This window comes from Bactrocera neohumeralis, unplaced genomic scaffold, assembly GCF_024586455.1.
Source record: "Bactrocera neohumeralis isolate Rockhampton unplaced genomic scaffold, APGP_CSIRO_Bneo_wtdbg2-racon-allhic-juicebox.fasta_v2 cluster10, whole genome shotgun sequence".
Classification (NCBI taxonomy): Eukaryota; Metazoa; Arthropoda; class Insecta; order Diptera; family Tephritidae; genus Bactrocera; species Bactrocera neohumeralis.
This window is the reverse complement of record NW_026089623.1, coordinates 12299072-12316881: the sequence shown is the minus strand read 5'-3', so window position 1 is coordinate 12316881 and position 17810 is coordinate 12299072. Positions and strand designations below refer to the sequence as shown.

The 17810-nt window shown below is 38.3% G+C and overlaps 2 protein-coding genes across 3 annotated transcripts in view; one reads left to right on the top strand and one right to left on the bottom strand.

Moving 5' to 3' along the window:
* The window catches only part of LOC126765264 (piggyBac transposable element-derived protein 4-like), a 102126-nt gene that overhangs the window by 50911 nt on the left and 33405 nt on the right, over nucleotides 1–17810 (top strand). The window contains exon 3 of one of the 2 annotated variants that reach the window (XR_007668326.1): nucleotides 1409–1487. The exons of the other annotated variant lie outside the window; for it this stretch is intronic. The gene's annotated coding sequence lies outside the window, so the exon portion shown is untranslated. Of the gene's footprint in view, nucleotides 1–1408; nucleotides 1488–17810 lie in introns of those variants that run through there. 2 annotated transcript variants of the gene reach the window in all.
* Nucleotides 1–17810, bottom strand: part of LOC126765271 (uncharacterized) — a 49509-nt gene that overhangs the window by 21777 nt on the left and 9922 nt on the right. The gene's annotated exons all lie outside the window — the stretch shown is intronic.

The window sequence follows — 17810 nt, the reverse complement described above, 5'->3', positions numbered from 1 at the left end:
AGCAAGTCATAAATAAAATATAAAACAAAAACAGAGGCATAAGAAGCAAGCAACCATACATATGTACATATATATGCATAACAACTTACCTCGTTATTATATACATACTCCATATATAAATATCATATATAGTACAATGCAACTACATATGGATTTACATACATCTATACATGCAGATGGAACAAATCAAACCTTCAATGAGCATAATTATTCACAACAAATTATTTTCTAATTTACATACATGCATACAGACATACACGTATCTGTATACGAACATGAAAACACACGCCATATATTTTGCTTATTTCTACTTACCCTACACTATACTATTAAATTATTAAACATATAAACTGGATATTCATCAATCATTAAAAGGCGGTAAAATTAATTCAAATTCATAAAATACAAGTAAGGAAGGGCTAAGTTCGGGTGTCACCGAACATTTTATACTCTCGCATGATAAAGTGATAATCGAGATTTCATTATCCGTCATTTATTTTTCAAATACCGTATTTGTGTAAAGTTTTATTCCGCTATCATCATTGGTTCCTAATGTATATATTATACAGAGAAGGCAGCAGATGGAATTCAAAATACCGTTATAGTGGAAGAAGGCGTGGTTGTGAACCGATTTCACCCATATTTCGTACATGACATCAGGGTGTTAAGAAAATATTGTATACCGAATTTTATTGAGATCGGTCTAGTAGTTCCTGAGATATTGTTTTTGGTCCATAAGTGGGCGACGCCACGCCCATTTTCAATTAAAAAAAAAAGCCAGGGTGCAGCTTCCTTCTGCCATTTCTTCAGTAAAATTTAGTGTTTCTAACGTTTTTTGTTAGTCGGTTAACGCATTTTTAGTGATTTTCAACATAATCTTTGTATGGGAGGTGGGCGTGGTTATTATCCGATTTCTTTCGTTTTTGAACTGTATATGTGAATGCCTGAAGAAAACGACTCTATAGAGTTTGATTGACAAAGCTATAGTAGTTTCCGAGATATGTACAAAAAACTTAGTAGGGGGCGGGGCCACTCCCACTTTTCCAAAAAAAAATAGTTCAAATATGTCCCTCCCTAATGTGATCCTTTGTGCCAAATTTCACTTTAATATCTTTATTTATGGCTTAGTTATGACACTTTATAGGTTTTCGGTTTTCGCTAATTTGTGGGCGTGGCAGTGAGCCGTTTTTGCCCATCTTCACACTTTGCGTTCTTATGGAGCCAAGAAATACGTGTACCAAGTTTCATCATGATATCTCAATTTTTACTCAAGTTACAGCTTGCACGGACGGACGGACAGACGGACGGACAGACGGACGGACAGACAGACATACAGACATCCGGATTTCAACTCTACTCGTCACCCTGATCACTTTGGTATATATAACCCTACATCTCACTCTTTTAGTTTTAGGACTTACAAACAACCGTTATGTGAACAAAACTATAATGCTCTCCTTAGCAACTTTGTTGCGAGAGTATAAAAATTTATTAAACCAAAAAAATCGGTTAAACGCAAGAATAAGTTTGTCATATACCTATGTATAATTATATATTGTATATATAATTAAATTCCACATTGAGAAGTATCAGGCAATACCTGTTGTCCTTTGGCAAACAAAAACAAGCAGGGTTGCGTACAGAAAGCGAATTGATCTCTTTAACGAGCTCTCAGTTACAAAGGCATAATTATAATTATATACAAATAACATATATAGGTACATACAAAGCAATCGGACTTCAAATATATTAATAAATATTAAGCGCGGTTTTAATGTTTAAGTAAATCTAAAGACGTTACCGGTAAGTGGTTTTCATCCAAAGGAAAACATTTTACTAGTTCTTTTTAGCCAGGTTGGTTGTAAGAAACATTAAGATTATTTAATAAAGAAAGTGGATCTTTTAGACGTTTTTAGTAATTTAAAATTTTAAGAATATTTAGTATTAACATAAACTTAATGGAAAAAATATAATATCTATATATTATTACATATACGTATATCAAATATATATCTAAAGTTTGCTTTATAAAAAGACAGAGCAAATCTTTTTCTTCTTAATTGGCGAAGACACCGCTTACGCGATTATAGCCGATTTAACAACCGCGGCCCAGTCGTTTCTTCTTTTCGCTACGTGGCGCGAATTGGATATTCCAAGCGAAGCCAGGTTCTTCTCCACTTGGTCCTTCCAACGGAGTGGAGGTCTTCCTGTTCCACTGCTTCCCCCGGTGCGTACTGCATCGAATACTTTCAGGGCTAGAGTGTTTTCGTCCATCCGGACAACATGACCTAACCAGCGTAGCCGCTGTCTTTTAATTCGCTGAACTATGTCGATGTCGTCGTATATCTCGTACAGCTCATCGTTCCATCGAATGCGATATTCGCCGTGGCCAACGCGCAAAGGACCATAAATCTTTCGCAGAACTTTTCTCTCGAAAACTCGCAACGTCGACTCATCCGTTGTTGACATCGTCTACGCCTCTGCACCATATAGCAGGACGAGAATTATGAGTGACTTATATGTAGAGTTTTGTTTTTGTTTATCTAGAGAGGACTTTGCTTCTCAATTGCCTACTCAGTCAAGAGTAGCACCTGTTGGCAAGAGTTATTCTGCGTTGCATTTCTAGGCTGACATTGCTGGTGGTGTTTATGCTGGTTCCAAGATAGACGCAATTATCTACAACGTCAAAGTTATGACTGTCAACAGTGACGTGAGTGAAAAGTCGCAAGTGCGACGACTGTTTGTTTGATGACAGCAGATATTTCGTCTTGCCCTCGTTCACTGCCAGACCCATTTGTTTTGCTTCCCTATCCAGTCTGGAGAAAGCGGAACTAACGGCGCGGGTGTTGAGGCCGATGATATCAATATCATCAGCATACGCCAGCAGCTGTATACTCTTATAAAAGATTGTAACTGCTCGATTAAGTTCTGCAGCTCGAATTATTTTCTCCAGCAATAGATTGAAGAAATCGCACGATAGGGAGTCGCCTTGTCTGAAACCTCGTTTAGTATCGAACGGCTCGGAGAGGTCCTTCCCGATTCTGACGGAGCTCTTGGTGTTGCTCAACGTCAGTTTACAAAGGCGTATTAGTTTTGCGTTCATACCAAATTCAGACATCGCGGCATAAAGGCAGCTCCTTTTCCTGCTGTCGAAAGCAGCTTTGAAATCAACGAAGAGGTGGTGTGTGTCGATTCTCTTTTCACGGGTCTTTTCCAAGATTTGGCGCATGGTAAATATCTGGTAGGTTGTTGATTTTCCAGGTCTAAAGCCACACTGATAAGGTCCAATCAGTTTGTTGACGGCGAGCTTTAATCTTTCACACCACACGTTCGATAGAGCCTTATGCGTGATGTTGAGGAGGCTGGTCCCACGGTAGTTGGCGCAGATTGTGGGGTCTCCTTTTTTATTGATTGGGCATAGCACACTTAAGTTTCAATCGTTGGGCATGCTTTCGTCCGACCATATTTTACAAAGAAGCTGATGCATGCACCTTATTAGTTCTTCGCCGCCGTGTTTGAATAGCTCGGCCGGCAATCCGTCGGCCCCTGCCGCTTTGTTGTTCTTCAGGCGGGCAATTGCTATTCGAACTTCTTCATGGTCGGGTAATGAAACGTCTGCTCCATGTCATCGATTGGGGAATCGGGTTCGCCTTCTCCTGGTGTTATGCGTTCACTGCCATTCAGCAGGCTGGAGAAGTGTTCCCTCCATAATCTAAGTATGCTCTGGGCATCAGTGACTAGATCACCTTTGGGGGTTCTACAAGAGTATGCTCCGGTCTTGAAACCTTCTGTAAGCCACCGCATTTTTTCGTAGAATTTTCGAACATTACCCCTGTCGGTCAGCTTATCTAGCTCTTCGTACTCACGCATTTCGGCCTCTTTCTTCTTCTGTCTGCAAATGCGTCTCTCTTCCCTCTTCAACTCTCGGTATCTATCCCATCCCGCACGTGTTGTGGTCGATCGTAACGTTGCGAGGTAGGCAGTCTGTTTTCTCTCCGCTGTGACACGGCACTCCTCGTCGTACCAGCTGTTCTTTTGCACTTTCCGAAAACCAATGGTTTCGGTTGCTGCTGTACGTAAGCAGTTTGAAATGCCGTTGCTGCACAGAGGCGGTTGCGAATCTTAGCTGCATTAAGATAGTGGTCCGAGTCGATGTTAGGACCTCGGAGCGTACGCACATCCAAAACACTGGAAACGTATCTTCCGTCAACATGATCGAACTGGTTGGTAGTTTTTCGATGCGGAGACAGCCAGGTAGCTTGATAAATCTTCTTATGCTGGAATTTAGTACTACAGATAACCATATTTCGGGCCCCGTTGAAGTCGATCAGCCTTAACCCATTTGGGGATGTTTCGTCGTGGAGGCTGAATTTACTGAACGTAGTGCCAAAGATACCTTCTTTGCCCACCCTGGCGTTAAAGTCGCCAAGCACGATTTTGACATCGTGGCGGGGCAGCCCTTATAAGTGCGCTCCAAGCACTCATAAAAGGCATCTTTGGTCACATCGTCCTTCTCTTCCGTCGGCGCGAGGGCGCAAATCAGTGATATGGTGAAGAACCTCGCTTTGATGCAGATTGTGGCTAGACGTTTATTCACTGGAGTGAATGATAGTACTCGGCGACGGAGTCTCTCTCCCACCACGAATCCCAAACCAAACTTGCGCTCCTTTATATGGCCACTGTAGTAAATGCCACAAGGACCTACTCGTCTCTGTCCTTGTCCCGTCCATCGCATTTCTTGGACGGCGGTGATGTCAGCCTTTATTTTTACGAGGACTTCAACCAGCTGAGCAGCGGAACCTTCCCAATTAAGGGACCGCACAGTCCAGGTGCATGCCCTCAAATTGTAGTCCTTATTTCGTTTGCCATGGTCGTCATCAAAATGGGGGTCTCTTATCCAAGGCTATTGTTGCTTTTTCATTGGAGTGTTTTGTTACGTGGCGGGTCCAAAACCCAGCGCACAACCTTATGTAGGGGATGTTTCGCCTTCTAACTTCAGCTCGCCTTCAAACGGATGTTCTTAGGCTACCCAGAGGATACTTGGTCAAAGACTGGAAGTCGTTAGCTGCTTGAGTCATATGTAAAAGACTCGTTTCTGACCACTCCCAAGTGAATGGCGATCAGAGAACTTTCCTCACTTGCGTGAACTTCTACACATGACTCCCTCCTCCTATAATATATATTTATATTATACATTGCCCATGCAAACATTTGATTTCGATCATTCAGTTTGTATGGAAGCCATATGCTATAGTAATCCGATATGAACAATTTTTTCGTAGATTATATTATTTCTCAATTATAAATTATATTATTTCTCATACCGAATTTCGTGAAGATATATCGCTAAATGAGGAAGTTTTCCATGCAAGCATTTGATTCCGATCATTCAATTTGTATGGCACCTGTATGCTATAGTTAACCGATCTGAACAATTTCTTCTTATATTACATTGTTGCCTTAGAAAATTGTCTACACCAAATTTCGTGAATATACATTGGCAAATTCAAAAGTTTTCCATACCAGCACTAGATTCCGATCGTTCAATTTGTATAGCAGCTATATGCTATAGTACGCCGATCTGAACAATTTCTTCGTATATAACATAATTATCTTAGGAAATAACCTGTGCCAAATTTTGTGAAACTTTTTCATACAAGAACTTTATTACGATCGTTCAGTTTGTATGGCAGCTATATGATATAGTGGTCCGATATCGGCAGTTCCGACAAATGAGCAGCTTCTTAAAGAGAAAATGAGGTTTGCATAATTTCAAACGATATTTTAAAAACTGAGGGACTAGTTCGTATATATACACACAGACGACAGACGGACATGGCTAAATCGACCCAGCTCAATACACTTATCATTTAAATATATACACTTAATAGGGTCTCCGACGCTTCCTTCTGGGTGTTACAAACTTCGTGGCAAACTTAATAAACCCTGTTCAGGGTATGAAAGCATATATCGCAAGTAAATAAGATGTTTAAATAAGATGCTTGCAGGAACAGACAGATAGACAGTCACTCTAAATTCCAGGGGTGGACATATTAGCCCTCAGTGGAATTTTGCCCGTTCAGGCACGAGTGCACATTTTGAGGGCTAGATGAGGGGATCATCGCGGGAAAACATGAAGAGGGAAGTGAGAGCAACGTATTTTACCACTCCATATTTACAAATGGAGATATTGATATTGATATCATCAGCCTTAACACCCGCGTCGTTAGTTCCGCTTTTTCCAGACTGGACAAGGAAGCAAAGCAAATGGGTCTGGCAATGAACGAGGGCAAGACGAAATATCTCCTGACATCAAACAAACAGTCGTCGCGCTCGCGACTTGGCACTCACGTCACTGTTGACAGTCATAACTTTGAAGTTGTAGATAATTGCGTCTATCTTGGAACCAGCGTAAACACCACCAACAATGTCAGCCTAGAAATCCAACGCAGGATAACTCTAGCCAACAGGTGCTACTTCGGACTTAGTAGGCAATTGAGAAGCAAAGTCCTCTCTCGACAAACAAAAACCAAACTCTATAAGTCACTCATAATTCCCGTCCTACTATATGGTGCAGAGTCTTGGACGATGTCAACAACGGATGAGTCGACGTTGCGAGTTTTCGAGAGAAAAGTTCTGCGAAAGATTTATGGTCCTTTGCGCGTTAGCCACGGCGAATACCGCATTCGATGGAACGGTGAGCTGTACGAGATATACGACGACATCGACATAGTTCAGCGAATTAAAAGACAGCGGCTACGCTGGCTTGGTCATGTTGTCCGGATGGACCAAAACACTCCAGCTCTGAAAGTGTTCGACGCAGTACCTGCCGGGGAAGCAGAGGAAGAGGAAGACCTCCACTCTGTTGGAAGGACCAAGTGGAGAAGGACCTGGCTTCGCTTGGAATATCCAATTCGCGCCACGTAGCGAAAAGAAGAAACGACTGGCGCGCTGTTGTTAACTCGGCTATAACCGCGTAAGCGGTGTCTACGCCAAATTGGGAAGAGAAGATATTTACAAATGAGAGCAACGTATTTTGCCACACCATGTTTACAAATGCGAGCGCGAGTTAACGACATAGCCTCGCTCCGGGTCACACACACACAGTCACATACATCTTATCTGTTAATATACATACATCCTAAACAAAGACGAACTATGTTGTTTCTTTGGGTGCCCAATTAAGTGGGAAACATCCACCACTTTATTCTTAGTTTTATAAGCACCCACTAATTTTGTTAAAAAAAACACACTAGTTAATTGTGAAGTATTAGTCACGGTAAAAGGTCAACTTCATTGAAATTTACACAAATTTACAAAAGATGATTATACTAGGCAACGGCTTCAATATTTCCCAGGATCGCTGAGGATCTATTTATATCCTCGTAACACACAGGATCGATGTTGAGTTGAAGATCAAACGACTGGCATCGAGCTGGAACCGTACGACGACGTTTTTTAATCGCAATATATTATTGCAGGCTGGTTAGGTGCCGATAAACGAAAAGTAGTGCTTACGCGGGGCAGTTTAGAAACGAATGGGCTTTCCCCTTGCCCATCCCTTTTGTTGAGTGGGTTGGCGTACAGATGTGTTGAGTTGTGCTGTAGTGTCATCAGCTGTGGTGAATTGCACTGTAGCATTAGGATGCGCCGGTTTTACCGGGTAGAGGGTGTGGATGCTTAACTCATTTAAACAATGTAAACCGATTGAACTTCTTTTGACATACACTATCAGTCGAACAATAGAAATGAACTATTATTACAATGCCAACCAAACATGCATTATCTAGAAATGCATTCTCGATATACTATATAAACAACAAACATCTGGCAATGGGATAATCCACTACGATAACTACCTCCGCATCTCAACAATAAAAACCAAGTGATAGCAAGTTAACAGATATCGAATTACAACAAAGAACTTGCAAGCAGATAACAGCAGCCGCATTCCACAAGTATAAAAAGCACTAAGATTATAAAATGCAGTCAGTAAGAAATTATGAATGAAAAAGGCAACACGAAAATAATATATTTTACTCGCGACAAACAACAGTTTGTTAACTGGGGCTCAACCGTTCTTTTCGTTTGAACTGAACCTGCCATATCCTGACATAAAGGGATAAAACTAAAATCCACGTTCCTGAAGAAGGAAAAAAATAAGTTCCTGAAAAATTGGAAGCAGCACCGATAAATATTGGAATCACGCTGGAATCTCATAAAATGGGACAAAAGCCGTTCAATTTGCCTCGTCCCTTATTTAACACCGACGCAAGATGGCAACACAAGAAATCGCAAGCTTGAGAGCACAAATCGCTGCTCTGACAATTATATAAATACAAAATGTAACTTAGGTAAGTGAAAGCTCTTCATGGTTACTCAATAACCAAATCAAAAAAAAAAAAAATAATAATTACATTGTTAGAACATAATCTCACATTTTTTGTAACAGATGCATTAGAAGAATTTGATATGCTCAGTTATAAATATAGGGCCAAGAAAGAAAGTGAATCTGTGCAAAAAATAAATTATACGGTTAATAGTGAAAAATATAGTGAGCGTTGTGGTCACGCTCACTCACAAAGATTGAATTCGTTCGAAACCTACGCAACACCTAACGTCACAGTCACAAACTAATATCAGGACTGTACACCAAACATCACAGATGAATCACAAATTAACTTAGGAATCTTCAAAACCTTACCAGTCTTCACAGGCGATATGAACCATTATAGGTCATGGAGAAAACGTGCCTGGACGCACATGGAGAACATCAAAAATTTCGCTACTACACCCATGTACTACACGGCACTCTCGATTGTACATTCCAAAATTCAAGGAGAGGCGGCCGATATTATAATAAACCACAACACCAAATTCAACTTTTATTTCATAATAAACCATCTCGATTATACTTATGCGGATCAGAGACCTCTGTATGTTTTTCTCGAAGGAATGAAAAGAATAAAGCAAGGAAAAAGGACTCTGGCAGAGTTCCATTCCGAAGTCAGCAAGTCACTTAATCTTGCACACACTAAAGTTGAGATGTATAATCATGGATTAGGAAACCCATTAGCTATGATAGAATATGCGAACCAGGAAGCTCTAAGGACATTCATTCTCGGTCCGAACAGCAAATATACAAGCGGCACCCTCTACAGCCACAATCCAAAGGACCTAAAAACCGCCTACGCCATCGCAAGTACGATATACGATATATATGACAACGAGAAATTGCAGTTCGACGTTCCGCAATACAATCAGCAGAGATAATACAATACATCACAGTACCAAAACTCAAGCAGAAGACATTTCGAGGAACCACAAAGGTACAGACCTAACGTACAGGTGCAACACAATCAGACTGCACCCAGGCAACAGCACCAACTAATGGACGTAGATTCATCACAACAATACACCAGAATACGAGAACGATGATTACGAAACAGGCAGCGCTTTTTTAGGCGCATGAACTATTTGCTGTGTCTGCAACGCCACTGCAGGGATACAGGCAAACTTATTAACATCCTGATTGACACTGGAGCACCAAACAATTATATAAATACAAAATGTAACTTAGGTAAGTGAAAGCTTTTCATGGTTACTCAATAACCAAATCAAAAAAAAAAAATAATAATTACATTGTTAGAACATAATCTCACATTTTTTGTAACAGATGCATTAGAAGAATTTGATATGCTCAGTTATAAATATAGGGCCAAGAAAGAAAGTGAATCTGTGCAAAAAAGAAATTATACGGTTAATAGTGAAAAATATAGAGCAGAAATCGAAAAAATTATGCAAGGAAATGAAAACACAAATGAACTGCTACCATATACTACCAGGTACAAGCTACCATTAGAACGAAATCCGAAGATCCTATTTGGACCAAGCAATATCCGTACCCTATGTCGGATAGCGATTTCATTAACAAGGAAATTAACAAACTTTTAGAAAATGAAATAATTCAACCTAGCAAAAATTCGAATAACTCTCCTATTTGGACAGTCGCAATATCTATATAGACGATGTTCTCATTTGTTCTTCCTCTCCTGAAGAACATATCGAACACATCCGCATAATCATAAATGCGCTTCACCAGGCCAATATGAAAATCTCTAGCGAGAAATCTCACTTTTTCAAAGACACTGTGGAATACTTAGGGCATATAATTAAATACAACAAGATTACAGTTGACCCAACAAAAAGACAGACTACACTAATCAACAAAAAAAAAATTTTTCTGTGTAACAAGAAAAATTTTGGCTGATTCTGTTAGGAATAAGGTCAAGTATAGTAGAATTAGTAGTCTAAAATTTTAGATACGAATAGTTTTATTGTAATATGATTTTTTTTTTACTTTTATTAAATTTTAAATTATTTTAACAAAAATTAAATTATTATCAATTATATAATATTAAAATTAATACTTTATTATGATTTTCTCCTGTATTTCGCGTCAGGGAAGTCCCTCTGTAATCCCCAGCAATAATCAGCCAGCATAGTTGGACTCCATTTCTCTGGTATCGTTTTTCTATGGTGAAAATGTCTTGGTGGAATCGTTCCCCGTGCTCATCACTAACGGCACCCAAGTTTGGTGGAAAAAAAGTCTAAATGTGAATTTAAAAAATGTATTTTTAACCACATATTGCAGCCTAATGCTTTATAATTCTCTAGAAGTTCCTCAACAATAGTTTTATAGTCATTTGATCGGTGATTTCCAAGAAAATTTTCAGTGATTTTTATAAATGATTCCCAAGCTGGTCTTTCCAGATCATTGAGCTGGTTTTTAAATATATCATCTTTTATCACTTGCCTGATTTGAGGACCTACAAACACGCCCTCTTTAATCTTGGCGTCACTGATTTTAGGGAATTTTTCTTTTAGATATTGAAATCCAGCGCCATTTTTATCCATTGCTTTTACAAAGTTTTTCATCAGACCAAGTTTTATATGGAGAGGTGGTAAAAATATATCTTCAGGTTGTACTAATGGAGAATGTTTCACAATTTTTATTCCTGGAGTAAGAGATCGCCTTTTGCACCAATTTTTCTTCACGTAATGGTTCTTCCTATTTCTGCTGTCCCATTCACAAAGAAAACAACAAAATTTTGTATACCCAAGTTGCAATCCTAATAGAAGCGCAACAACTTTTAAATCTCCGCAAATTTTACATTTATGTTCATCATACTGAATCTTTTCTAAAAAAATTTCATTGTTTCATAGGACTCTTTCATGTTAGCACCATAACCTACCGGTACGGAGGGAAGATTATTACCATTATGTAACAAAACTGCCTTTAAGCTTGTTTTGAAGTATGAATAAATAAAAGCCACTCTTCAATTTTGTGTTGTGTTCCCAAAATATTCATAACATCACAGACACTGTTACAAAATATGAAATCAGTATCTTGTGAAAAAGTTATTTTTGTGTTTGGTTGCAATAAATTGTATCCTTTTAACCGAGGTCCTAAAAGTTATCCTTGTTGTTTAGACAAGTGTAAATCACGAACTAAATCATTAAGATCTCCATGAGATAGTAGGTGTGGCGTTTCTTCCTGGAGACAGATAGATGAAGAAGCAATTTGAAAATCAGGTCAGTACTTATATTATCTGTTTCCTCTGATTGAGTTGAAAGATCAGAGCTCTGAGGTGGTGATGGTGGAAGTAGTTCTTCACTGTGAGGAATTGGTTTTTTAGCAGATGACACATCAGGATACTTAATTTGTTTTTTAGTTTTAATTGTAATGCCTTTTGTATTAGTCAGACAAAAATAACAATTAGTTGAATGGTCTTTCGGCTCCATCCAAATCATCGGAATTCCGAAAGACATAGATCGAGATCTTTTTTCCCAACCCGTAAGAAGTCCTACACACATAACACAACAGATGTGTGGAACCCACACTTTATCTTGCTGTCCAACAGGAAAACCGAAATAACTTTCATAAATTTTTTTTTTATTAAAGGTGTTAAATTTCTTCGTTGAGATACAAAAGTTATCTCACCACAAATGTAACAGAACTTGTCAGGATCATTTTTACACTTTCTTGACATTTTTTAAGAATCACTCCAATCAGCAAACACAAAATACAGCCACTTTTCTAAAAACTGAAGCACTGAATTAGAAAATAATAAAGAAAAGACGATTAATATTAAACTTTACTGATAAGTGCCGGAACACGGAAACTAGTCCTAATCAAATCAATATACGTATGATTTTGTAGAGAGGTTAGGTAGATGTTTCGAAAGTACTGCTCACTTTTTTTGTTACAAAATTTTGTTGATCAGTGCTATTAAAAATTTCTCTATTCCTACAACACCGAAGGAACTTAGATCTTTTCTAGGTCTCGCAACCTTTTATCGAAAATTCATAAAAAATTTTGCAGCCATTGTTAAGTGATTTACCACGTTTCTTAAAGGAGACAACGGTAAAATATCAAAAAATCAAATCGCAAAAATTAAAATCACATTAGACGAACCTGAACTAGAAGCACTGAACATAATAAAAGAAGAACTGCAAGCCCAGGTTGAACTCTTCCAAATTTTAACAAACCTTACGAATTAACCACAGATGCTAGCAATTACGCTATAGGAAAAATTTCATCGAAGAATATGGTGCTAAAATGACTTACAAGCCTGGACATCAGAACGTTGTTGCCGATGCACTTTCCCGCCAACAAATTAATAACACATCTAATACTGATAATTCCCAACGTTCAGCACAAAGCTCCCCTATACAAAAAATCAAACGTGTAAAACAACCATTAAATTGCTTTAAAAATCAAATTATCATAAAACTATTAGATGGGAAACACGCCCAAATATCATCACAAAATATTTTTTTATTACAGTAGACATACACTGTTCTTTAACACTAAGACTGAGCTATTGGACATATTCAAAAATGTAATCAAACCAAAAGTAGTAAACGCTATAAAAATAGACGAACAATTATTATTTTACGTCGAAAATGACATTATCAATACATTTCCCAATGCCTCTATCGGTCTAACTCATAACATGGTTGACGACATAACCGACATCGAACAACGAAAACAAATCATAAATGACACACATAGACGTGCACACAGAAACTACAAAAATAATGCACACGAAATTTCCTTAAAATATTACTGGCCAAACATACGTAACGCTTGTAAAAAAGAGGTACAAGACTGTGAAATCTGTCTCACAAACAAATACGAACGCCGACCAAACAAACAACCAATTGGTTCCGCACCAACGCCAAACAAAGTAGGCGAATACAAACACTTAGACTTATTCTACATGAGCGATAACATATACATTAGCTCAACGGACAAATACTCAAAATTTTGCTACCTTATACAAATACCTTCAAGATACATACAAATACGTCGACGAGATTCTTTCACAAATATACCCAAACGCAATATTTTTAATGACTGATAACGATCTATCGTTTACAAGCATACATATGTGCACAACAAATTTACAAACGATTACAAATAACGCACACAAAAACGCCAGCGTTCCATTCTACTAAAAACGGACAAGTTGAGCGTACGCACAGTACAATTATTGAAATCGCGAAAGTTTTAGCTGACCAGATTCAATTCAGCACCGGAAGACCAAATTTTTGGAGCTGTTCGGCAATACAACAAAACCATACATTCCGTTACCAACGAGAAACCCGAGGACGTGTTTTATAATCAAAGGGGGTATCCCGACATCCAAGAACGAATACAACAAAACCCGGAAAGAGTCTTGCGTCATCATAATCGCAATCGAAAGCAGCTGAATCTATAACGTAGTATTTTCCAGGATGCGCAGGCGTAATAAGAACTTAAGAAAATACGCGAAGAACGTTGTAAAATAAGATAACGGAAAGACTGTACCGACTAATAAAGGACGGATTATCCATAAGGATAACATAAGAGTAAAAGCATGTACGGAATAATTTTCTTTTTACTTTTCCCTATCGCATTATGCGACAATATAATAGATTTAAGTAACAAAAAATATGTTCTCGTAGAAACTGACCCCATATACATAAGTATATAAAAATTTCTTTATCGTATTTCAAATGTATCAAAAACTAGCTGACCCCGCAGCAGTTGTCCTGCGTGAAATTATGTGTTTTGAAATGAAAAAAAGTTGAAATTGTATTGTGTCGAAAATGATTTAGTTTCTATTTTTCTACATTTTTTAACATAAACATAATACATAATAAACATAATTTTTTGATTTCTGTTCTGGTGCGTAAATATACAGAGAAGATGGGTTTCCAACTCGTCAATACGCCACATATATCTGGCCGTGTGAAAAACATAGCATTTCCCGATTTCCTTGTGTCCTGTTGATTGTCAACGCAAAGGCAATTTTCCCTGGTAATTAAATACGTTTGAACTGAAATGGCTGTCCCTTGTATTCGATAACTGCGTCATAATCAGTAGGGTTCAATTACACAGTTTCGGCGCATGAAGATTGTGAAACATAATAATGACAGATCCAACTTTGAGACGCAAAAGATGCTGGGGCATACCAAGCCTCTCCAAAGAATTTGGAAATTCCACTGGATAATTTACGTTTTCGTCTTCCTTGTCAAGACGATCGATCGATTTATATGAATCTTCCAGTTTAAGTCATTAACATCGGTATTTTTGGCAGCTAAAATTGCGCGTTCACTCAAGCAATTGCAGTTACGATACTTTGACCAATGCTCGGATAAACATTCGTGATGAATTCATCTTCCGTTGAAGTGAATTGACAAAAGGGAGGTGAAATTGATATCAAACCACTGGAAGTATCAACCGAAATTTGCCCATTTCCAATTCTAAGCGAATATCCGTACAATGTAAAATGTCGTCGGCAATGCCATTTTTTCGTATCCCATAATTAACGCGAATTTGAAGGCTGATATGTCGAAATGATCTTCGCGAAAAGTATGCGAACTTCAGTGGCATGCGAAGTAACTATCGCATTGTCCTTCGTCTGTTTCCAGTGATTATCATATTCCAGCAACTGCTGGCATGCTTCTCAAAAAGTTGTACACACTGTACCATTCACAATACGCAATGACTTAAATAAAGTTGAACCGCGAGAAGCACAACAGTCGGAAAACTTTCATGAATTGCAAAAGTAAATATCCTACAAAGCGCTTTATTGCAGTTCACATATCGACGTATTTGATACTGCTGATCTCATATCGTTCAAGGCCAATAACCGCTATGTTGCTTTCTTTGGTGACGTACTTGCAAACGTATTTGATCGATTACACCAATCTCCAATATTCAACATTCACATGAGTTTTGAATGTGAATTAGACAAAAGTGGCGAATATGGTACGATCCATGTGTTGTCAACTTCGATGTGTTGTTAACGTCGATATTCACGCCTCTAAATGCTAAATGTTCTGCCATTGTCGTCTGGTGAGCGACGCCGATACAGTGAATATCCATCATTTCCCATTTCCGTTTCCGAAAGAAAAGCACATGAGTAGTGTTTCGTGCATTTATTGTCAGACATACAAACCAAAGTGGGATTGTAAAGTTCGCAAGGTCTATGAACCATATTGGTTTCCACCACTAATTCTGGATCTATCTCTGAATCAGGAAATTCCGCTGAAATGATTTCATCAATTTGATCTGGTGTAATCACCATCCACATCCAAAAAAGAATGTGTGTGTACGGCAAATCTCTTTTTTGCTACTCAACAGAATACATTCAGCATCTAACAGCACCATATATATTCAAGATAAAGACCATCAAACATCGCAGCTATTGTTTAATAAGTTGTGCTGTGATATCGTTACGATCGCTGCTGATTGACCGCGATCCATAATTCCGCACGTATGTCATCGCATTTTTGGGAGTACTTCTTGCCTTTTCTTGGGCTGCCATACGTTAATGGCAAGAAGAACGCCGACCAATATTAGCGCGACCTCTTCGTGGCTTCGTAACAAATTTCAATATGCAATTGATCACATTGTGTGAAACACACATAAAGTTTTCACTGAATAATTTTAAATAATTTTTCCTTTGGATAGCCGGAATAAAAAGCAAGCGACCGCAATTGAACAATTCAAATAATTTACAAATCAAAAATTGAAAAACGAAACAAACAAAAATTGAAAAAAATGTGTATGGAAAATGTTACTTTTTGAAATTGTCCAATTTTCCGACCTCTCCTCATGAAAAGTATAAAGTATTTGTTTCTAAACCTTTCCCGATCCACAACAAATAACCTTTACAAATTTCATCAAGATTGGTTCAACCGTTCTCTTAGTGTTACTAACAAACATTCATTTTTATATACATACATATGTATGTATGTAACGGAAAAGAAAAGGGCTGTATTTAGGGGTTTTCCGGAAATTATTCGAATTTTTCTCGCCGTAAAAACCATCTTTGAACTTCAACGAACATTTAAGAAAAAGAATTGGCAAAATTGGTCCAGGCGTTATTGAGGTATGAGCGTACATACATTTTGACGATTCATTTTTTATTTATATAAGTAGATACTTGCGCCCTATGAAGACATAATGAGATCTTCTTATAATTTAGAAAAACAGCCCGAAACAAAAATATTAATTAATAAAATAGAAACATGAAAAAATCAACTTAGGCCAAATATCTATAGGCCCAAGAGATCTCTTAACTTTCTTGGTTCTGTGCTTAAATTTATAACTGGTACACCAGATCATGACGAAATTATCGAAATAAAAACTTCAATTAATATGCGACGACAAATGTGTCACACACGACAATATCAAGCAGAAACGGCCGTGATCGAAGGCCGCTGAATTGTCCCAAATAGTGGCCAGCCGGGATTGACGGCCAGGAAGGTTTTGTTGTGTGTTTGGTGGGATTGGAAGGGAATCATCAACTATGAGCTGCTCTTATATGGCCAGACACTTAGTTCTACCATCTACTGCAGACAACTGGACCGCTTGAAGCAGGCAATCGACCAGAAGTGTCCAGAATTGGCCAAAAGAAAGGGCTACACCCAGGACCACACACTTGGTTGATGACTCGTCAGAAGCTACGGGAGCTCGGATGGGAGGTTTTATCGCATCCATCATATAGCCCGCACATAGCGTCAAGTGGTTACCACCTGCTCCTGTCCATGGCCAACGCCCTTGTTAGCTTAAAGTTAAACTCAAAAGAAGCTTGTGAAAAGTGGCTCTACGAGTTCTTCATAAATAAGAATGGGGATTCTAGGAGGGGAGTATTAAGAAGTTGGCGTCTAGATGGAAACCGATTATCGAACAAAACGGCGCATTATTAGAACTAAATCGATCACTGTGACACTTTTTTATAAAGCATTGAATAAAGAGCAAAAAGAAGTGATGAAGAGATTATTTGAAAGAGACATGTGCGGAATAAAATCAATCATCTGCTTTGATTTCTTGCAAGGTGAAAGTATCAGGTGGTTTTAAAACTTAGTGAAATGGGAAATGTCCAGTTATCCAACTTGCGATCGCTACATATTTTAATTCAAAATTAGCTATCACATTACTTTAGTGGCAACGTGTTTCTAGAGGGTATGATAATTTTGTTCACTTAAAGGTTGTTTATAACATTAAAACAAATCAAGATAAGATATAAAAAATCGTTATAAAAACTCGCGGCAACTCACCTATGCTTTGGCGACGACTCTGCTCAAAAACCGGAGTAAAAAGCGGAAAAACTTGTAGCTGACTGACGACGTCTGTCGTCCCCTTTTCCATTGTGTCGATGTCCCTGTTGGTGTATAAGATGAGGTGTTTGAGGTGAGGGTGGATGATGAATATTTGGGGAGATGTTTGAATATGTGTGGGGTGATATAGA